The following is a 24,045-nucleotide window of genomic DNA, read 5'->3' as shown; positions in this document are numbered from 1 at the left end:
TCTGTATTTTCACCATCAGATTTTCTTGGAGAAGCAATTTTATGGATGAAGTTGTTTGCATTCCCCAGACATCTAGGTACCGCCGACTCCACAGTGAGTGGAGGCAGTTAATTAAGCGTTCAATATAGCACCCCCTCCAGACCTAAGTAAGGAAGAATATGCATTGGGGTCTTGGGCTCCACCTGAAGCTCGCACTCATATTTTCACGTTCTTTCCTATTTACAGAACGAAAAATAGAATGGAAGAGTATAAGTTGTAGTAAAATAAACAGGATCATCAAGGACCAAGAGGATTTATTTGGTCTACCACTAAAAAAGACCAAAAAGCCTCTGCCTAGAGCACCAAGCTCCTGTGGGAAGAGATTGGGTTCCAGCTTTGGGGTGCAGTTTTGCTGAAAGACTGGTGAGAAGTCTCCTGAGAGAAAGCCTGAGGGAAAGTAATTTCCTCTGTCACATCCAATGTCTCAAAGACGAGAGGAGCCTATGATTAGGCAAGGGTGCCCTCAGCTGCTCCCTATCAGCCTGGGGCAGACACCCCCCCCCAGCCTCCTAGAACTCATCCAGTCATCGCGTGCCCCCACAGTGGCACTTCGTGGTATAACACAGGGCTCTCTAGATCCCTCCTTGTCCAGCGTGAGCACCTCTCTCACTGACTCCCCTATCTGTCACCTAAGAGCGGCCTGACTTTAGACAAGCTTCTGACCATCACTGTGCTTCAGAAATTTTGCCCAGTGGCAAAATAGGGATAACAATAGCCATGACCTCATAGATGATTTAATTTATGTAAAGCATGTCAAACAAGACCATAGTAAGAATGATTTCAAAAAATATGAGATGTGCTTGGTTTAATGGTTTCCTCTAAAGCACACTGACACATCAGTCACTAGATTATCACAAAACTGTGGAAAATCTATTGTCTCAGGTATTGAACCCACTGACCAAGTGAGGAAATTCATTCTCAGAGAGAACTTGTCACTGTGCTTTGCAAACTACTTAGTAGTGAACACAACTACCAAGTAATCTGAGTTAGTCAGCAATGGAAGCACAGATAAATAAGGCCCATACTCATAGTAGAGGTTAAATCAAAACCACAAAATAAAGGATGGTTGAAGAGAAGTGGGCAGTGATAGATTTTAGCCTCACTTCGCTAAGGAAAACAGTAAGAGGAATTTAAAAATCTATTTACTGTTCCTGTCATCAGAGTATAGAAAAAAAAAGTCATTTATCATTATCATCTATCAATAACGATCATTTTTTTAAAATATTCATTTATTTTTGAAGGAGAGAAACACAGAATGTGAGCAGGGGAGGGACAGAGAGAGAGGGGCACACAGAATCCGAAGCAGGTTCCAGGCTCTGATCTGTCAGCACAGAGCCCGGCACAGGGCTCGAACCCAAGAGCTGCGAGATCATGACCTGAACGCAATTCATCCCCTTAACCAACTGAGCCACTTAGGTGTCCCTCTAAGGATGATTTTTAATGTCATGTGCAGAGTATTAAGAAAAATATTAGACCCGTCCCCATTTATAGGGATATATTTGACAAGAATTATGTTTATCATGGGGATTATGTTAAAATATACCACTTATGTTTACGATCACCATTCTAAAATTTCTAAGTCATTTCTATACTTAATACAAACCTGATTTCTTAATATTTTTAAATCAGCGTAGTTGGAGTGCTGAGGACGGTAAGCATTTGCCCACCTGCTTATTTCTAATTTGTCTGGTTCATCCTATTGTACTTCTCAGAATTTTCATCCATTATAGGGATCACACAAAATGTAAGATAGTGCCCCATAGTGTATTGTACTCTTTGTTGCTAATGGACAATCTCTCCAGAAGGTATAAATAAAAATTGATTAGAAGTGTTTTACTTACCATCTGGAAGTCCAATATCAGGCTTCAATGAATAGCCTTCAACACTTATAGACTCTAATATCCTGGTTCTTTATGATAATTTTCTAAGGGCAAATCCAGTTCATAGTTACCTTTTTTTCCCCCCTTTTACTACATTAACCTATTGCAGTTTTGATTTCAATTACCTTGTAATGCATATATAAAATAAATTACAGAGAGAAAATATTACAGAGCGGTTTAACATGTTAATGGTAAATTAAATGCACTCTCTTCTTCATTATGCAAATTTGCAATGCTGTGGAACATTTAGCACTCTCTCCTGGATAGCACTCAACATTTTATATGCAGATAAGTCAACAGCTCTGGTGAACTTTTGCCTTACTCATGCATTAATACAAGGAATAAATGCTGACATGTTTCCGGTTGCTTCACCCACCTACAGGTAAGATACAAGAGAATTCACTATTTCATACAGAGCATCCATTTCTGGTCATACCACTCAGGGTGTTCCTTCTGAAACAGATCACTGTGTTCGATGGTGAGCAAAGAAGTGCTAATTTTGATTTAAAATTTAAATGTTTAAATGCATTTTATTGTCTCATTAAAGTGACTGTAAGATCATTGAGCAAACAAATGAGTACAGTTTTCTTGTCATAATTAATGGATATGATTCTCGTAACTTGTAATAGTTCCCACTTATCTTTTTAAATCCTGGCTATGTCAAGTGTAATGAATCAGTTTTCATTTATTAAAGTTGAATTGGGAAATGTGGCTCAAAGGGTACAAACTTGGCAGTTAGTGAGAGGCATAAGTATATACATGTTCAGATAAATATGTTTGAAAAGTAAAATTTCTGTGTCTGAGCACACCAGAGAAATTGCGGTTCACTGGAGTTGAAGGCAAAAAGTATAAAACTACTGTTCATAATCTATTATTAAATGATTAGTTGGATAATATGGGTTCTCTATGTAATTTTCTGATAATAATTATTCTTGGCGGGTTTTTATTAATAATAATGTTGAAAGGTGCACCTTACCTTATGTTTATAAGCTACATTGCATACACAACAATTCTATGGAATTATTAGCCACCGTATATTGAGTTTTTTTTTAAGCATGAGAAAAATGAAATTTACAGGTTTTTCTAAAGTGTCCCATGACTCTATTGTTAAGAACTCTAAAGAGTCTAAGATTGTACCCAAGTTGCAAACGAACAAGCAAGCCTGTTATAATTCCATGGAAGCTGAAAGAAGCCATGGGACCCCTGGGTCAGAAATAAAAAGCTTTATTAGGCACAGAGAAAGCAATAGCTAGAGTGTTCGCATAATCGTGTCAGATCCCTGAGGCTCAGTTCCCACAGGAAAAAGGCAGGTCCACCTACACACTTACATATACAGTGCAAAGCCCTGTACCACCTTTATCAGTGAGTGAGCAAGCCTACTTTGCGTCAGTTAGGAGATGCTTCTTCATCCCTCGTGATTGTGCTCTACAGATAAACCTTGTGAAATGACCCTGGTAAAGAGTGGTCAGAGCCTTCTTGGAAACCTTCTTGGCATACTCAGCATTTGATTCCTCAAATTAAAGTGAAAACTTACATCGTAGGCTCTCCTACAAAAAGCAAAGTATACATCATTCGCCTAACGTGAAAATTCTTTGGCTGTTTCAAAGACATAATTGAAAACTAAGGAAAAAGTGGGAGAAAGTGGTAGACCAAGAAGGATCAGACAAGCTAGAATAAGGCAGTTATTTGTGGAAACCTCTATGAATTCTGGGGATCCATCAGGAAGGAGGCATCCAAGAGTTTCAGAAACAACGTGGTTTTTTTTTTTTTTTTTTTTTTTTTTTTGGAGAGAGAAGGAGGAAGGTAGGGGAGCAGTGACAGAGACAGAGAGAGAGAGGGTGAGAAACCCAAGCAGGCTCCACACTGTCAGCACAGAACCCCACAGAGGGCTTGAACCCATGAACCATGAGATCATGACCTGAGCCAAAATCAAGAATCAGACGCTTAATGCACTGAGTCACCCAGGCGCCCCCAGCAACAACTTTTAAATATTCTGTTCAGAAGTATTCCAAAGCATCGTGTAGTTGTACGTCATCCAACTGACACCAAGATGTCTCCAAAAGTTATTGAAACTCAATAATAGAATTTTTAGATCTGTTGACGTCAAGAAGTAAAATTGAGAGATCAGGAGGTGGGTCCCATCCTCCAAATAGAGACTAGAAATAAAGCTTGTAATCTAATTCTTTGACAGGACCTGGAAAAACACATAAATGACTACAATGAAAATTAGGAAGTGTGGCCCTTGGGCCCTCTACACTTAAGAATAGGAGGAAATGCGGCACCTGGGTGGCTCAGTTGCTTAAGCATCTGACTTTGATTCATGTCATGATCTTACAGTTTCTAAGTTCGAGCCCCATGTTGGGTTCTGCATTGACGGTGGGGAGCCTGCTTGGGATTCTTTCTCTCTCTCTCTCTGCCACTTCTGTTCTCTCTCTCTTTCTCTCAAAACAAATAAATAAGCTTCAAAAAGTATTTAAAGAATGGCAGAAAATTAAATATTAATAAGGTAGGAAAAACATGTGGTGAGAGATCAAATTTCCATTACAGACCCAACACAGCAAATCCAAGTCCTGGACCAGTTTCAAGTAATGGTGAGTCAGAGCACAAAGCTGGAGCCCCAGGTAGACAGCTTGCATCTAACCCAGGATGCGCAGAGAAGGAGTCTAAGCTCCCTGCATCACTGACAAAGTGAAGCTTAAGCCCAGAATAGCCCGACTACTGGGGTAGTGCTAAGCATGTCAGTGTTAATGAACACTTCTGTTATTTAATTAAAGCCCTTAAAAAAATGAAGAAGAGCTCAATTAAATGTCATAGATTTCATAAAGTAAGGAGTTGATGAAATTTTGCATTATCTAGGAGTCAAGATATAAAGTTGCAATTCCATTTTTATTTTTCATTGTCTAAGAGCTTTTGGGAAATCTGAGGATCAAGACGATTGAATCCCCTACCTATGAACAGTAGAAGAGGTCAAGACGGATTATGACTCCCTTGTTTTATAAATGTTTATCTACTCCCCCATGATTTCTAGGTCCTATTAAAAATATGGAAACTGTTATATATTGGAAAAAAGAGAATACCACACCCTCAGGTATATGTGATAAATTATAGGGAGATAGTGTGTGAACCTGAGCAGGGGAGGGGCGGAGAGAGAGGAAGACAGAGAATCTCTAGCAGCCTCAGCACTGTCATCACAGAGCCTGACACCGGGCTCAAACTCACGAACGCTTTGAGATCGTGACCTGGACGGAGACCAAGAGTGTGATGCTGAACCAACCGAGCCACCCAGGTGTTATGTGTGATAAATCATACATGTGTATTTATGAAACCACAATACCAGTAGTTAATTATTTTGAAGTATCTTTTATACATCAAGCTATACTATTATTCGAAGTATTTCTACAACATTGTAAATGGTGTTAATATTAATATGTAATATTTTGAAACATCAAAATGTGAAGAGAACCTTTTATCTTGGGATGCATGGAGTTGGGTTCCTTTAGTTGCAAATGACAGACAACCTAATTGAAACTGGCTGGAATAAAATGAATTTTATTGACTCGTGTAACTGATGAGTTCAGAGGTCTAAGATCTGCTTTCACTTACGCCTGGATATAAAAGCAGAAACATGATCGCATCCATTTCTCAGCCATCTCCTGCCTCAGCTCATCTCTACGCTTCATTGGTAGACATTCTTCTTTTGTGGTTACAAGATGGATGTCCACCAATTTCTATCCAAGAAAATCAGTAGGAATCCTCATCGCCTCTGCATATGCCATGTGATCCAGGTTTCGCTCCTGTGCCCAGCCTTGTAACAGAGTGGCTTTGGCCTGGATTATCACTTCTGTGATGCTCTGGATCTAGGGATGAGGCCCACATGGGTTGTACAGACTGAGGGTGAAGGGATGGGGAATCTGATCCCTAGAGATGCTGTGCTAAGTATGGTAAAGAACTTTTGGGGAAACAAAATGAAATATAGACACCTCACCTTATTGTAACTTTTAAATGGTCTTTCAAGGACAGGGCATGAGGGGAAAAGTAAAGCACTCAGTTATAACCAGCACCACCATGATTTTAAATATAGTTATTCTAATCTTTTCATCAGAATGACCCGAAGAAAGAAATATGTTATATTTTATTTTAAAAATTTTTAATGTTTATTTACTTTTTGAAAAAGAGAGAGAGACAGCAGTGAGTGGGGGAGGGACTGAAAGAGAGGGAGACACAGAATCTGAAGCAGACTCCAGGCTCTGAGCTGTCAGCACAGAGCCTGACGTGGGGCTCAAACTAATGAACCAGGAGACCGTGACCTGAACCGAAGTCGGACATTTAACTGACTGAGCCACCCAGGTGCCCCTGCTATATTTCATTCTGAAATAGGTTTCACCATAAACTTTAAAAGGAAAATCTAGTTTAATTTAAAAATATAATATTTAATCATATCTTATTATTTATCCATTGTATGATTAACTTATTACATGTCATAGAATTATAGTTAATATCAATGCTTCTTTCTTCAAAATATCTATAATAATATGTATTGTTGCCAGTGCTCTGTTTTTAAACATGGTGAGTAAAAACAGAATAAAAACAGTTTTTCTTTGATGCTTATTTGCACATCTAAAGCTCAACCTTGGATTGAATTTAAGCACGTACAACGAGACACCTGCATTTTCCATTACGGTACAAGAGCTGCTTGTGTGGGTGGGAAATTGGCAGGGCTGAGTGCTTAGGCATGTCTACGATTAAGTGCCAGAAGCCCATTAACTACCTGGCTTCTTGGGCTCTGAGAGCAATGAGTCCATTGTAAGCCAATTTTTAATTCAGATATTCATATATGTTCACATGGCATTTTTCAAACAAGAAACAAATCAATCCTATGTTCTTTCGTCATTGACCTACTTGTCCCTCCATTTACACTCCTGAATTAAAAAACAGTAGAAGAAAACTGCTGCTTACGTGCACCTCCGAAAACAAATGGTTCAGTTTCATCTCAAGTGTTCCATTCTTTATAGAATGCAGACAATAACCTTTTTCTAATAGCACAAACTTAACTTGCCCCAAGGATACGAAACACTGAAGTATAAGCCAAAACTAGATCATTATAGGAGCACTCATGACTGGATGTACCTGAAAGTCCCTGCATTCATTCCACTACTTTATTGTGATGGTCTGTTATGAGCTTTGAAGCAGGAAAAAAAAAATGAGCTGGTTAAATGATATGAGAAACAGAATATCATTAACCTATTTACTTTATAAAATAAAGTCTATGTTCTTCATGGTTCTCTAAAATAGATGGTAATAAACCAAAACGGAGGAAGTCAGTAATTAAAAATAAATGACATGACTTTCTGATATGAATATGGATACACATGAGTGTTGAAAGTACATGAAGGGTAGGGGCTCCTGGGTGGATCAGTCGGTTGAGCGTCTGACTTAGGCTCAGGTCATGACCTTGCAGTCTGAGCTCGAACCCTACCTCGGGCTCTGTGCTGACAGCTCAGAGCCTAGAGCCTGCTTTGGATTCTGTGTCTCACTCTCTCTGCCCCTCCCCTGCTCACACGCTTTCCTCTCTGCCTAAAAAATAAATAAAACATTTAAAAACTTTTTAAAGAAAGTCCATGAAGGGCTGATATATTTGTGTGGTCTGCAAACTCCGTCCTTCTTTCCCTCTCTCCCTTCTCTTCCTCCCTCCCTCCCTCCCTCCCTCCTTCCCTCCCTCCCTCCCCCTTTCTTCCTTCCTTCCTTCCTTTCTTCTCTTCTTCTCTTCTCTTCTCTTCTCTTCTCTTCTCTTCTCTTCTCTTCTCTTCTTTCTCTTCTCTTCTCTTCTCTTCTCTTCTCTTCTCTTCTCTTCTCTTCTCTTCTTTTCTTTTTCTTTCTTAAATGAAAGGGAAATGTAAGCTTAGAACAGAATGTCCAAGGTATATATATCCAGCTGAAATGCCTAAGTAAGAGACCCTGTAATTATTGAAACGAATACATTAAGCAAATCCTCATGTGCTAGCTCACTTACTTCTCAAACTAACTACATTTTATTTGTTGTTATCCCTGTTTTCTACAAATGAGGGAAGCCAAACTCAGAGATTTTGTATAACTTGCCAAGGTCACAGAGTTTCTGTGGCAGAGCCAGGATTTGAACAAAGACCATATCAACTTCGTGTAAGCCATAGGCCAGTGTCATGTGGTGCTAAAAATTCTTTGGTGAGAAAAAGAAATGACAGTTTATATATACCAGGACAAGTTGAATTTACCACCTTTATTTCCATATCATCCTTCCAAGGGCCACAACAAGCTCTCTACTGAAGCCCAACTTCCTTTCAATATAAATTTCACTTACTCTTAAATGAATGTCTGCTTTTCTGTACAGCTGCACAACATTTTTAGATGTGAGATGTGTCAGCTAAAGGGAAATAATATTTTCTAGAAACACAAGAGGAAAGAATGGCTTTCTTGGAATGTTCTTTAGCTAGTTTCACTTTTTTCCTGGTTAGAAGATACAATTACCCTTGATTTTTGCAATTATGCAGGAATACAGCACATAATAGAAGAGACAAACTTGGAGAAGGGTGACGATTCTCCTCCTTCTCCAGAGTTTCTTGGCATTATTAAAAAACTAACACGTGTATGCTATATTGACTTATACATATCTTGGGCTATTAACCAATTTCTTACTACATTTAGATATAACGCTTCTCCAAAGAAAACAGTGATAAAAATCAGTTCGGAAATAACAAGAAGTGTCTCCTGATTAGAAGGAGTAATATAAACTCAACATATGAATTTCCAGGTTATAAAACAGAGAAATATCCCATTTATCTAAAAGATGCCATAACTCCTTTAAGTTTGATCTAAAAATGTTGAACTGGGGGTTCCCATGTGATACGGCAAAGGGAGTCGTTTCAAAGTAGTATTTTGGGAAAGGAGAATATGTGGAATTCAGCAGAGTCTGGAGGTAAATAATACTCCCTGAAGCAAAAATTGCCGCAAGAGAAAAGAAAGGCAGGCAGCCTGCTTTTCATTTTAGTGCCAGCTCATTACGCGCTGTGGCAACGATAGGAGAGAATGTTCAATATAAAACACTTCATGTTTGGGGCGCCTGGGTGGCTCAGTCGGTTGAGCGGCCGACTTCGGCTCAGGTCATGATCTCACAGTCCGTGGGTTCGAGCCCCGCATCGGGCTCTGTGCTGACCGCTCAGAGCCTGGAGCCTGCTTCAGATTCTGTGCCTCCCTCTCTCTCTGCCCCTCCCCTGTTCATGCTCTGTCTCTGTCTCAAAAATAAATAAACATTAATTATTTTTTTAAATGGCATGTGCTTATATATTAAAAACAAAAAACAAAAAACAAAAAACACTTCATGTTTGTCAGTGTCTGCCCTGATGGGAGTTTTCCGAACAGAACTCTGATGTGGTGAGGCTCCCATCCTATTATTTTTAAGTGATATATTATATTTCATTAGAACCAGCTATCAACTGTGATGCGTGAGACCTGGATCCTCCAATATCTGCTAAGGTTACACATATATCTCAGAATTTATCTCTTTATATTTTCAATTCTATTGAATAAGCCATAGAATGTCCTGATTCACCTAAAACATAAGTCTCAAGAAGCAGGCCCTTTGATTTATATTTCTAAAATTACATTTCATTCCTCTCTCTTAGATCAAGTGTTTTCCTTCTCAAGTTTACCCCGCTCTGGGCATTCATTATATGCTCACAGAAGTATACCCATGTCGTGTATGGTAATTCACAGCTTTTGCAGCAAAAGCCACACATATATTGACTATTTTTAGCCAATATTAAAGACCTAGTCAGGAAATTAGTGTGATTTCTGATTAATTCTCATTTAGAAATTGTGAACATTTTCTCTTTTCCTCTATGTCAATAGTATTTACTCTATGGCAACTTTTAGTTGTTAAAAATTTTTTAACGTTTTTATTCAGTTTTGAGACATATACAGAGTGCTAATGGGGGAGGGGCAGAGAGGGGGAGGCACAGAATCCGAAGCAGGCTCCAGGCTCTGAGCTGTCAGCACAGAGCCCGATGCAGGGCTCAAACCCACGAACCGTGAGATCATGACTTGAGCTGAAGTTGGGCACTTAACAGACTGAGCCACCCAGGCACCCTTCTGTAGCAGATTTTATAAGAGAAACCTAATTTTATAATTTCATCCATAAGAAAACTAGTAGTTGAAGATCACATGTGACATACTCGGGTTTTTCTTTTTGCAGGTAAAATATATAACTGAATAGAGATCCCCAAATTGGCTGTGCCTCTTTTCAAAAGGCTATGAAAGTAGCACTAAATAGGATTCATATATGTAATAAATAATAAATACGTAGTTGATAAATTGAACTGAAGTTACAACTTAGCTAAGGCAGTAATATGTACTAATAAAAATAGTATTTGGAACACCCAAAAGTGGCAATGAATCTTACTGTCTTCTAGGAGCCATTTTTTTTTTCTAAGGAGCCCAATTTAAACCTTCTTTTGTAACAATGACCAATGTGCTTTTTAGCTACTGACTCTCAGATTCAAACTGACCTTTCTTTGATCAACTCTGCAATGCTGGGGCTGGGATTCTGCAAAACTCATTTCTTTTGCCAGCTAGGTCCCTACTGAGCTCGACCAGTAGGTAACAGAAGGGGAGATAAGAAGTTTCCTGTTGCCTCTTTGCTCCTGATGGCGCTACCCTAGCAACGGTTTCTCACTGGGGCAAGAGTCCCATTTTTCTCTGACAGAGAGAGATACAGAGACAGAGAGAAACATAAGACGAAGTATATAAGTAAAATATCCTCATATCATCAGTGGCTACATATAGAGGAAGAATTAGACATCCATTTGTGTTTTATATCAGGGTTGGCCAACTTTTTCTTAAAGGGCATGTTAGTAAATATTTTAGGCTTTGTGAGACAAAAGGGAAGATCCAATATATTATGGAGCTATGTATGTAACCATTTAACATGTAACCACTTAAAAATGTAAAGAATGTTCTTAAATCACATTATGTACAAAAAAACAGGGGTTTGCTGAGGGTAGTTTATCATGGTTGCTGTTCTAGTTCACTAGAAAAGTAAATGCGATACCAGAATTCATTGTGTATAAGAGCATAATGGGCAAAATATGGACAATTTGACTGCATTTATCATATTTTACTACTCAAGTAGATGGTCCCTGAGCTCTAGCATTTTTTGTTTTTCTCATTTAGAAATCTCCCAAACATAAGGGCCTCAGTTGATTAAGCGTCCGACTTCGGCTCAGGTCACAATCTCACAGTTTGTGGGTTCGAGCCCCACATCAGGCTCTGTGCTGACAGCTCAGAGCCTGGAGTCTGCTTCAGATTCTGTGTCTCCTTTTCTCTCTGTTCCTCCCCCACTCATGCTCTGTCTCTCTCTCTCCTTCAAAAATAAATAAAAACATTAAAAAAAAAGTTTGAATTATTATACCAGCTGCTCTTCATACAGTATTGGATCTCTTTATGCAAACCAAATCTCTCAGCTGGAGGATACTCAGGATTCTCACCACTGACACACATTTCATCCCATGAAGCTTTGCATGATGAGGAGAGGCTCTGGAGATGATATGCACACAAGACGTCAAGTTATTTCGGCAAGTTTATGTGTTACCAAAGGGAGAAAAGCATGAACAAAAGGTAATTCTTTAACAGTGGCCTAAGTCAATTACTACTGTGCAAAATGGAACTTCCCTCAGGTCCAATTCTGATTGTAAAGCTCACAAGTATTTCCAAGAAAGGAGTTGGGGGGGGAGTACTATTTTCAGAAGAGGAATTGTCTTTTTCAAAGTCTTCTAGTCTTTGAAAAATTCCGGGAGCAAGAAAGGGGAAGTAGCAGTTGGAGCAGAGTTTCTATTGTTTCACTGCACTCAGATCTCTATCCCTGCCCATCTGTGCTTTCTCCCTGGTACTCTCCATGGCCTACTAAACCAACTTACCCTTCAAAACAGACGCTGGAGTTTTACCAGCTCAACAGAACAAAAAAAAACTGGTGTTCGAGTAAAAGACATGTATTCCCGCAAAAGGAACAACAACCGCCTGGAGTTGAGGAACTTGGATTTTATGATAAACAAAAAAATATTCTAAAAATTAATTATATGGCGTCGTAGAGCTATGATGGGGATGGTCATCATTTCCCCCTAGAGGGAGAGGGGGATGACGATTGTCACAGGAAGGGTAGAACTTGAACGCTTGCTAGGCCTTCTTGAAAAGTGGACATTTGAGCAAGGAATTGTGTTTTAGGAACATTCCAGGAAATGGGAATTGCCAGTGGAAAGACTCAGAGAAAGAAGCATGTATGTTCAAGGCACAGTGAGGAAGTTAAGTTGTCTGGGATTCAGTGAGGCAGGGGAAGACTATTAGCATATGAGATCAATAGGAGGACAAAGTCCATATCCAATAGGACTTTCATAGACTGCCAACTGTCTTCCCATTAGTAGCAACAAAAGTTAGAATGATATATCTAATGTGCTGCAGGTAAATTGCCAAAAAAAATTCTACATCTATATAAAGTTGAGAGAAACTTCTCTGTGGGTCTCTCACATTTGTACGTATCTAACAGGCAGAGAAAGCACTTATGACCCTTTTAAGTTAAGGATGTTTGTAAAGAGAACAGCCTTTGGAGAAATATACACACATGTTTGTATGCACAAACACACATACATACACCATGCACATATGTATATATGTACATGCACACATATAAGTATATATAAATATATTTAAAAATAAAATCACTACATATTATCAATCTAAGTATTAGAAGACATCAGTGGAAATTGATGAGTTAAGTATTCAAATGAAAAGTCAAAGAAAGAACAACAGAGTAAACCCAAATCAGATCAAGACAGAAGTAATAAAATTAGGTCTAGAAACCGAGATGGTTACTTTTACATGTCAACTTGATTGAACTAAGGGATGCCCAGATAAGTAGGAAAACATTATTTATGGGTGTATCTGTGAGGGTATTTCTAGAAGAGGTTACCATTTGAATCAGTAGAGGATCAAGGTAACCAATGTCGGTGAGCCTCCTCCAATCCACTGAGGGCCTGAATAGAACAAAAAGGTAGAGGAAGGGGGAATTCTTCATCTTTCCTTTAGCTGGAACATCTATCTGTCCTGCCTTGGGACATGAGAGCTCCCTGTTCTTAGACCCTGTTACTCTAGATGTATCTCGTAGGCTCCCCTGGTTGAAAGTTCTTTAGATTCATACTGAATCTACTGGCCTTCTCGATTCTCTGCATGCAGACTTCTCGGCCTCCCTAACCATTCCTATAATAAATCTCTTCTTGATATCTCCTTATCTATCTATCTATCTATCTCTCTATCAACTATCATTTATCTATCTATCTATCTATCTATCTATCATTATTGGTTCTGTTTCTCTGAAGAAGCTTTACTAATACAGAAACAGATGATTGTAAAATAAAACAGCAATAAAGATGAGTGGTAACTCAAAAGTTGGATATTTGGCAAAATGAGTAAAGTAGACGAACTATGGTGAATACATGAAGAAAAAGACAGGAGTCTAAAATCAGAAAAGAATTTAAAGATAATATAATGAAATTAAAAAGCAAACTTTTTGCATGGGGGAAGGAAATTTATGTATTTTGTTTTCTTTTATCTTCTGTCATCTACAACAATATCTGGCACTAAGTAGGCATTCAACAAATATTTATTGAATGGATAATTAAATAAGGGACTTAAGCCAGAATGGTTTTGAAGAATTAGGCTTGTAAAAACACTATTTGCTTTTACATTTATTCACTGATTTGAATTTTAACATTTTTCAAATGTGACGTTGAATTATGGTACCAGGAAAGAAAAATATATTAGCAGGAAGTAGGACATGTTAAAACTGCTAATTTTTTAATTTTATTTTCTAGTTCCTCACTTTTGGTGCTCTCTCCCTTTTTTTCCATTTCTTTCTTTCCTTTTTTTTCCCTTTCCTTTCCATTTCTTTCCTTTTTTTTCTTTTTCTTTCTTCTTTTTTTTTCCTGATATCTACAAACACTGCAGACAAGACTTTGTTCCTGTTCTAATTTTCCTCTTGTTCTCTGCCACAATGAGGTGGATTTGGTGTTGTTTCTTTTATTCCTTCATTGGAAGCAGAGTTCCCTTGCACCAAAAACCATAAAATACCTAAGAATAAATCCAACCAAAGAGGTGAAAAATCGATACACTGAAAACTATAGAAAGCTTATGAAAGAAATTGACGAAGACACAAAGAAATGGAAAAAGATTCATTGCTCCTGGATAAGAAGAACAAATATTGTTAAAATGTCGATACTACCCAAAGCAATCTACATATTCAACGCAGTCCCTATCAAAGTAACACCAGCATGCTTCTCAGAGCTAGAACAAATAATCCTAAAAGTTGTATGGAACCAGAAAAGACCCCGAACAGCCAAAGCAATCTTGAAAAAGAAAACCAAAGCAGGAGGCATCACAATCCCAGACTTAAAGCTATACTACAAAGCTGTCATCACCGAGACAGGATGGCACTGGCACAAGAACAGACATGCAAACCAATGGAACAGAATAGAGAACCCAGAAATGGGCCCACAAAAGTATGCCAAACTAACCTTTCACAAAACAGGAAAGAATCTCCAATGGAATAAAGACAGTCTCTTCAGCAAGTGGTGCTGGGAAAACTGGACAGCGACATGAAGAACGAACCTGGACCACTTTCTTACACCATACACAAAAATAAACTCAAAATGGATGAAAGACCTCAATGTAAGACAGGAAGCCATCAAAATCCTCGAGGAGAAAGCAGGCAAAAACCTCTTTGATCTTGCCCACAGCAATTTCTTAACTCAAAACGTCTCTGGAGGCAAGGGAAACAAAAGCAAAAATGAACTACTGGGACCTCATCAAAATAAAAAGCTACTGCACAGCGAAGGAAACAATCAGCAAAACTAAAAGGCAACCAATGGAATGGGAGAAGATATTTGCAAATGACATCTCAGATAAAGCATTAGTAACCAAAATCTACAAAGAACTTCTCAAACTCAACACCCAAAAAACAAATAATCCAGTGAAGAAATGTACAAAAGACATGAATAGATGCTTCTCCAAAGAAGACATCCAGATGGCCAAACGACACATGAAAAAATGCTCGACACCACTCATCATCAGGGAAATACAAGTCAAAACCACAATGAGATACCACCTTACACCTGTCAGAATGGCTAACATTAACAACTCAGGCAACAACAGATGTTGGTGAGGATGCAGAGAAAGAGGATCTCTTTTGCATTGTTGGTGGGAATGCAAGCTGATGCAGCCACTCTGGAAAACAGTATGGAGGTTCCTCAAAAAACTAAAAATAGAACTACCTTACAACCCAGCAATTGTACTACTAGGCATTTATCCAAGGGATACAGGTGTGCTGTTTCGAAGGGACACATGCATCCCCATGTTTACAGCAGCACTATCAACAATAGCCAAAGTATGGAAAGACCCCAAATGTCCACTGATGGGTGAATGGATAAAGAAGATGTGGTGTATATATATACATTGGAGTATTACTCGGCAATCAAAAAGAATGAAATCTTGCCATTTGCAACCAAATGGATGGAACTGGAGGGTATTATGCTAAGTGAAATTAGTCAGAGAAAGACAAAAATCATGACTTCACTCATATGAGAACTTTAATAGACAGATGAACATAAGGGAAGGGAAACAAAAATAATATAAAAACAAGGAGGGGGACAAAACAAAAGAGACTCATAAATATGGAAAACAAACTGAGGGTTGCTGGAGGGGTTGTGGGAGGGGGGATGGGCTAAATGGGTAAGGGGCATTAAGGAATTTACTCCTGAAATCATTGCTTCACTATATACTAATTTGGATATAAATCTTAAAAAATAAAAAAAAATAAAGTTAAAAATAAATAAATAAAAAATAACACTGAATGAATGAAAAAAAAAAAAAAAAAGAAGAAGAAGAAGCAGAGTTCCTAAAGTATGGCTCCCTGGAATGATAGTCAGCATCCCTGGAATCTTGTTATAAATGCAAATTCTTAGGCTCTATCCCACTCCTACGGAATAAAAAGCTCTAGGGTTGAGGCTAGGTCACAATAATCTGTTTTATCAAGACTCCAGGCAATTCTGTTGTACTCTTAAATTTGAAAACCACTGCAACGGTTCTCAATGATGGAAACAATGGTAACTTAAGAAAAGCACAAGTTTTAGAATCAAACAGACAAGAATATGAATCCAGATCTCTGGGTGATCCAATTGCTCTACTTTGGGGAGAAAAAATTCTGGGCTCATATCCTTACATGTAGACACCTGATCCAACTGCCTCATCTAAACTCAAACTTTATTCACTTCTGTAGATCCACTTGTTTTCCAATTCAACTTCAAACTAAAATGCATGTTAAACATCAATTACGGTAAAAGATGCACTCATCCTCTGAACATGATTGGACTTGGTAGTGAAGATAACATCAAATGATCCTGGAACAGAAAACTGCATTCTTCAGTTTTTGTTAGTGTGCACATTTTTTTTTAATTTTTTTTTTCAGCGTTTTTATTTATTTTTGGGACAGAGAGAGACAGAGCATGAACGGGGGAGGGGCAGAGAGAGAGGGAGACACAGAATCGGAAACAGGCTCCAGGCTCCGAGCCATCAGCCCAGAGCCTGACGCGGGGCTCGAACTCACGGACCGTGAGATCATGACCTGGCTGAAGTCGGACGCTTAACGGACTGCACCACCCAGGCGCCCCAATGTGTGCACAGTTTTACACACAAAACATGATACCTCAGCTTGCTCTGCAACTACTCAAAGCCTTTGCAGAATATTCTGCACAATTACCTTATTATGTCCTAAAACCAGTTAACTTGAATAAATTAGTAGGTCTACAAGGGAACATCCTGACTTCAATGCTCAATGTCTGAGCCAGACATGATACTTTTACTGAGTTAATAACACCAAAATCTCCATGACTTACAACAAAAAAAGTCTCATTCAACATTGCAAGAGTGACATTCTGCTTTACATCACCCTTGTTTAGAATCCAGGCTCAGGGAGGATGCAACCCAGGCATTAATAATTGCCGGAATATAATTGCCAAATCATGAACTGACTTTTAACACTCCCAACCTGGAGGTGACATTGTGTTAGGTTATGCAAGACAACCCCCAAAGGTCAGTGACTTGCTAGGAGGACTCACAGACTCAATGTACAGTAGTAGTTTTCATGGCTATAATTTACTACTGCATAAGGATACAAAGCGAGATCAGGCAAGGGAAAAGATGCATAGGTCAAAACCCAGAGGAAACCAGGTGTAAACTTACCTAAGCCCTCTCCCAGTAGAACCAGACAGGATGTACTAAATCCTCTGTCACTAAGTTTTGATGCAGTTGAATTATCCTCTGCCAGCAAAATTCTTAATTTGAGGGGGAAATATCGAGAACACCTCTGCCCTGTGTCCAGGTGCAGAACCGGAAATAGATGTCCTTACTATATTAATTAATACTTCATGATGGAATAAAAAAAATAAATGGACATGATTAAACTTTAGCCATTATCACATCCGTTAGCAATGCGTAGTAAATACATGTAATGATGTTTTCATGATTTAGGCAAATGAGTTTTATAATCTCCATGATTTTCATATTATTTCCCCATATATATGTTTTAAGTTTTTTTTGTTTTGATTTTTCTGCAATAATGCCTGATTTCATAGGGGATTAAATTATCTCTGGGAATGTTTTTTTTTTTTTTTTCTATCCATCATTATTCTTTTTCCTGAGAAGTCAGAGATAAATGCCATCTGGACAAAGTGTTTTATCATCAGATGTTTTAATTTCTTGATCATCTGTTCTGGCAAGATACAGGTTTCCTTCAGTGTTTATTTTTCCTGCCCTGAGAACTGTTTGATTGTTTCTGGCGTCTGTTCCTCTGCCTTCATCTGTTAACACAGAGACAAGCAAAGCTTTAGGGGATTGGGAATGGCTCCATCTGCTACAAATCCATTGCTCTTGTCATGTTTTGCAGCTAGGGTCCCTGGAAAACAATATGGCAGAGAGCAGTGAATTGGAGCTGGATGTCCAAGAGGAAATGTTAATATTTTCTCATCAAACCAGAGAGCACTACTCCACACAGGGGAAAAAGGTACATTGCTTGACCTCTGAGGCCTGCTTTGACATGCTCCTTTTCCAGCTGAAAGTTCCAGAATTGCAGTTGGCTGATGGTATACACACTCCAGTTTAAGTACATTAAAATGTCCTGATTACAGTCTTCCTCCTTCAGTCTCAGCCTTGGTTCCCCTTTTCACCTATGTAGGGCTTATCACATATTGTGTCTAGCCCAGCATTTTTATACAGAGATGGCGAACATAACCTTTGTGATTTCTTTAGTATCATTTCTTTTATTGTACATTTTCTTTTCCCCTGTGTCTTTCTGTCCACATTACTTGGTTTTCTATTTCTCATCAGAGGAAAACACGATCCTTTTACTTTTCAGCTCCTTCCCAAAGATGCATTTTAATTCATTTGCTAGAAATTTGGAATGATTCACAAATCCTATGTTAATCCTGATCTGTAAAATAATATAATGTTTGTTCTCATTATGTATGCACACGTGTGGATAGATAGATAGGTACATAGATAGATAGATAGATACATACATACATACATACATATGCACACTCTAGATTTCTATACATACTTTATCCCTTCTTTGGAAATTGTTCATTATTAACAATGCTGTACAAAGGTTGTCATGCCAATTCCATTCCAACCTTTGAAACTTTGATAAAATGCGACATGTTGAAGAAACATCTGTCCTCAACTCTACTGCCTGCTAGGTCTCTCTGCCCTATAGTTGCAAGTGCTCCTGAAAATGACTTTCCATGATTAAGCTCTTTGGAACTGATTTGCGAAGAGTTTATTGCCTTTGTACATAATTCTGAATTTGAATATAAAGGTTACATAAAATATTGTTCTAAATTCTACTTGCAAAAAATGATTTAATGCAATGTAGCCTAATCAGCTCTTAGAGAGGACCTATACTTTACCTGTAAATACGTCATTATTTACTTGTTATAATGATAACTGATTAATTAGATATTAACATACTGTCAACATCATTTCATGTGTGCATTCGGGCTTTTAAATGAAGTTTGGAGGAGTCTAAAAAAAGAAAAAGAACTGGCAGTGTAGTTGCCAGGAGTATTGCTAAGGGAATAAAATGTTGGCTAAAAGATAAAGGGATTCAGAGGCACAAACTTCCAGTTACAAAATAACTAAGTCACAAAGATGAAAAGTACAGCATAGACAATATAGTCAATAAGGTAATAATAACATTGTCTGATGACAGGTGAACACTGAGCAATTTATAGAATTGTTGAATCATAATGTTGGACACCTGAAGCTAACATAGGACTCTATGTTAATTCTACTTCAATAATAATTTTAAGACATTGGCTAAAAGATAATTTCAAACTGGAAAGCAATGCAAAATCAAACATCCTCAGTATGAAAACATAGCTTCTTAAGAAGGAAAACTTGAGCAAAGATACGAGATAATGTGAAGCAGAGAAATTTTTTTATAACTGAAAGACATTTAGGTAGTGAGACTTTATATTCCTAAGTAGTGGGGTTTTTTTTATCTTCCTTTGTGAAGAGAGGGAATAAATAAATTTTAGAGCAAGGGAATTGAGAGAGAAACGTCACGTCCCTTTCCCATCCTTTGAATTAGTTCTTCCTGCTACCTGCAGAAGGAAAAGTTTGTTAAAGCGAAGCCTTTAGTGAAGAATAATAGCTAGGGAGAGAGCTTAGATGCCAAACGTATCAAGCAAAATCTAAATGTTAAGAAGGTAATTGAAAATCATATTGTGAATCTAAATTTATATATAATATGTGTCTATATACATTAAGAAGTGGTTGTATTGTAGTTTACTAACCTAAGCAGAAAAGCTACATCTTGAAGCCAGTGAAGAAAAATGTTTGGCTTTTCATACTGTGTGGCCATGCCAAACTATTTAGAGGAACAAAGAAGGAAAAATGCCTGGATCTGAGTTACGGAATTTAAATCCTGCAATGACAAGCTTTTCACTAAAACAGAGACATGGGTAAGTGAACTACGGAGCTGAAGGACATGCAGTTTATTGTTGTTTTTTTATTTAGCTGATATATGTCAATTTAATGAACTGTGTAATTGTTGGATACTGTCTAAAGGGCACTTTCTAGTCAATATCTTAACAAATCCTTACAGCAACCCTATGGGGCATTTACTTTTATTTTCATTTTGCTGTTTTAGAGATGAGGAAATAGAAACTTCGTTCAAATAACTTGCTCAAAAGGACAGAGTAATGGGGAACAACTTTTCAAAACCAAGGAGGCTACAACTCTTGAAAAACCTGAAAAATAAAAATAAAAAAAATACTGCAGCAGCCAGAATCTTGAGTTTATGCACGTAACCACGAGGCTATTCTACATCTTAACGGGGATGTGAGCTGCTCAAAGGAGCAGGATTGAAATCAATGTTAACCCAGTGATTTTCAAATTGAAAAATACATTTTGGGAGCCAAGGGATCATAGACAATGACATTCATTTAAATTAAAAAAAAAAACCTTTATACTTCACTAAGAATATTGAAGAAAACTTCTGTAGACTCCCACTAGATACCTACCTACCTACCAGCATCTTTATTCACACATTCTTTTGGTAAAGCTATCTTCCATTACATACCAGATTCTATTCTATTTCTTAAGGAAATTGCTCTAAATTTTTTTCATCATTGCCTTTTGCGTTATTATTTGCCTTCTCTATTAGAGTGTCCCCATCAGCATGCAATATACTATTATTTTTTAACCACATGTTAAAAAAATCTTTCTTCACCCCACCACCTACCCAGGTATTTGTTCAACTCTCTCTCTTTTTGCAGCGACATGCTTACCAAGAGTTGTCTATCATAGCTGACTCATTCTATCTCCATTCTTTCTTATGGAGTCCCCAGACAGGCTTTTTCTTCCACCATTGTCACCAAAATTTCTCTGAAAATGCTACCACCCACTTCTTGAAAAATGAAACCATGATTTGCAATCACACTTCATTGTAATTTCAGTAGATAAAAACTTACCAAATCAAAACGTGCAACTCACCTGGTTCAAATGGTTTTCCTATCAACTTCTAGCAACCCACTCCTTCAAGAGGGAAAAGATTTTTATTTGTTTTGTTCAATGAAGTTTTCACAATGTTTTGTACAGGGCATATCACTTAGCAGGTACTCAAAAAACATTTGTTGAATATATGAATGAATGAATACATGAATACATGAATATATGCACAAATAAGTGTGTGACTCAAAGTAGTCCGATGGATAGACCGTTTGTAAATCATTAAGGAACACATGCCAAGCCAGACAATGATTTAAAATATCATGATTCACTTAACCTCTGGTTGTATTCTACAGAAAGTCAATACTGAAGGAAAAGCCTTTAATGAGATCAATAAATTGTGTTTCCTTAGGGTAAGTGTCCAGTCAAAAATTCTGTATTTTACCTGCCTTTCACAGTGCTTGATAAAGCTCAATAAATATTTGCCAAATAATGAAATGAATAAATGCAATTTCAATACTGCAATGGAAATAAGATGCAAGTATATGTAACTCTGGACGTATTGAGTCCTGTAATACGTTTATTTTCCTGTGGAAGTCCATTATATTTCATAGCCCCAGGTGTTCAGTGGATCAATTGTAGAAGTAATACTACCCTGGGAAAATAAATTGCATCTTGTCTATATATGTATTTGGAGAAGGAAAGCACAACTTACTTCTTGGAGGAAACCGAAGTTTCCAGGGAAGAATGTACTCAAATAGACATAATTTAGGAAGCACCTGAAATCATATTGCATGCACATTGCATGGTAAATAGGATTGCTAATGGGATTTGGGGGTGGGGGGGGCTCGTACCTTCAAGCCACCTATGTTCAATTACACCGGGCTTCTTGAGCATGGAAAGGAATAATACTAAGAAGCATTTGGTGAGGTTCAGTGGTCACAGCGTCCCTGGAATTCACTGATAAACGTTGTACTGGGCTATAAAAAATAAGATAAGGATTAAGAAAAAACCTGAAGACTGAATTGCTATATTTGTAGGGTGAGCCTTGTAGATTTCAGTGTGTACAGAGGTCTATGTATGGGACAAGATTGTGAACACAGTGTGGGGGTGGGGAGGGGCACAGATGGTGTAGAACAGGATGAGTAAAGCATAGGAGACTCTAGAACTCCAGGCTGAGACCAGCAGGGAACTAATTACCAGCAGGGAAATAAACTGCTCATTTCTAAGGTGCACTATGTTTCTTTTCATGTCGAATAATGAGGAAAGTGGGAGTGCAAGTGAATTTCTTGACATGTCAATATCCTGAAAGCAGTTTTTTATGACACCTTAAAGGTCCTTGCCTTCTAAATATCATTCTATTAGAAATCTAAGGTTCTAAGACTTCATTAAACATATTTATAATATTTTCACCTGATTTCCCTATTGTTTAGTTGACTTCTAGGATTATAAAATGTCTTTGAAATTATTTTCTTTTTAATTTTTTAAATATGAATGTTCTATTTTTTATAGAAAGAAACAATGGGAATTTACAATCATATATTCTTCTCTATGCTTTTAAAAGTGAAACATACATTTCAATGTTTCATGTAGAATGCAAAACAATGTATTTTCCGTTAAGATTTGGTTTAACATTAATATTCTATAATGTCTACACTAGATAGTCTAAAATGAATGAAGTTTGTTTCTCCAGTTACAACTTTTTTTATCAAGAAAAGTTAATGCACTATAATAAAAATCCAACTTCAATTTTTAGCTTTGTCTACCATGAGTAATAGAACTGGCTGAGTGAAGTTTCTGTCTTTGCCCCAGGCACACTGTGAATTTAAAATCTTTGCAAACTCATTCTCCTTTTCAATTCAAGAATGGCTTGAGGTGTCATAAGAATTTCAAACCTGGAAGAAACGTCTAGTCCAGCACCTGCCATATCTTTATGCACTGTGAAGTGTTCATCTGGAAACATCTTACAAATGACTTTTATCAATCTCATATTTTAAAATCCCACTGTTTAAGACAATAAGCTAAGAATCTAAATAAAGTTTCACTACCCTTGATACTCATTACAGATAGTAATATAAATAAATTGAGTTTTCATTTGAGGGTAGAGATAATATATCCAGCTTGTGTGTATTAACTCTAGAAAATTATTTTTTAAAAAGCTTTAAGTGGTTGTTATCCTTTAAACAATTTTTTTAATGTTGATTTATTTTTGAAAGAGAGCAAGCGGGGCAGGGGCAGAGAGGCGGACAGAGGATCAGAAGCAGGTTCTGCGCTGACAGCAACAGGTCCGATGTGGAACTTGACCTATTGAACTAGGAGATCATGACCTGAGCCAAAGTAGGTTGCTTAATCGACAGAGTACTCAGGTGCCCCAAGAAGTTTGTAGCTAAGATATTCTCAGAAGAAATGTTTAATATTTAAATGTCAATATTAAATTATTATGAGTTACATAAAATATCTAAAAAATTGAGATCTTAAAAATCTTTTGAGATTTCTAAAATCCAATTTAAGAAATGAGTAAATAATAGGTATATAAAATAAAAGTGCAGGTTAAAAGAAGACAACTGATCAGGTAATACTAAAATCACCAGTAATTGAAAATATAAAGTTTAAAGTCACAATGGAAGGTCGTATATTTGTCCATTTATTTGTTCACTTTTTGTTTAAAAAACTTAGACAAATACTTCATGATTAGTGGTGAAAAAAAAATTACATGCTGCTAGAAAACACATAGGTCAACTTATTGTCTGGAAATATATTTGGCATAAATTCAAGTGCATGAAGCAAGATATAATGAAGCTTCTTAACAAGATAGTTTATGGAAATAAAACATGCACTCAAACACACAAACATGTATATGAGAGAAAACTAGAAATTTTATTAGAAGCAAAAACATTGAATGGTTATAGCAGCTGTTACAGTATTAAATAATTTATGAGAGGGTTCTTTTGTTTTCTACCTATGTTTTACTATGTTTGTTTGTTGTTGCTGCTCACAATTAAAAACCGCAATTACAATTGACAACGTATGTTGAAATATAAAGAAT

The 24,045-nt window shown here is 37.4% G+C and overlaps 1 long non-coding RNA gene across 1 annotated transcript in view; it reads left to right on the top strand.

The window, feature by feature from the left end:
* LOC123379893 overlaps positions 1-21,768 on the top strand; it is a 41,099-nt gene extending 19,331 nt beyond the window's left edge. The window contains exon 4 of the long non-coding RNA XR_006584911.1: positions 17,935-21,768. This is a non-coding gene — a long non-coding RNA (uncharacterized LOC123379893). The remainder of the gene's footprint in view (positions 1-17,934) is intronic.
* Positions 21,769-24,045: the final 2,277 nt, after the last annotated feature.

Source organism: Felis catus, chromosome C2 (assembly GCF_018350175.1).
Source record: "Felis catus isolate Fca126 chromosome C2, F.catus_Fca126_mat1.0, whole genome shotgun sequence".
Taxonomy (NCBI): Eukaryota; Metazoa; Chordata; class Mammalia; order Carnivora; family Felidae; genus Felis; species Felis catus.
The sequence above is the reverse complement of the archived record's forward strand: the minus strand, read 5'-3'. Positions and strand labels throughout refer to the sequence as shown.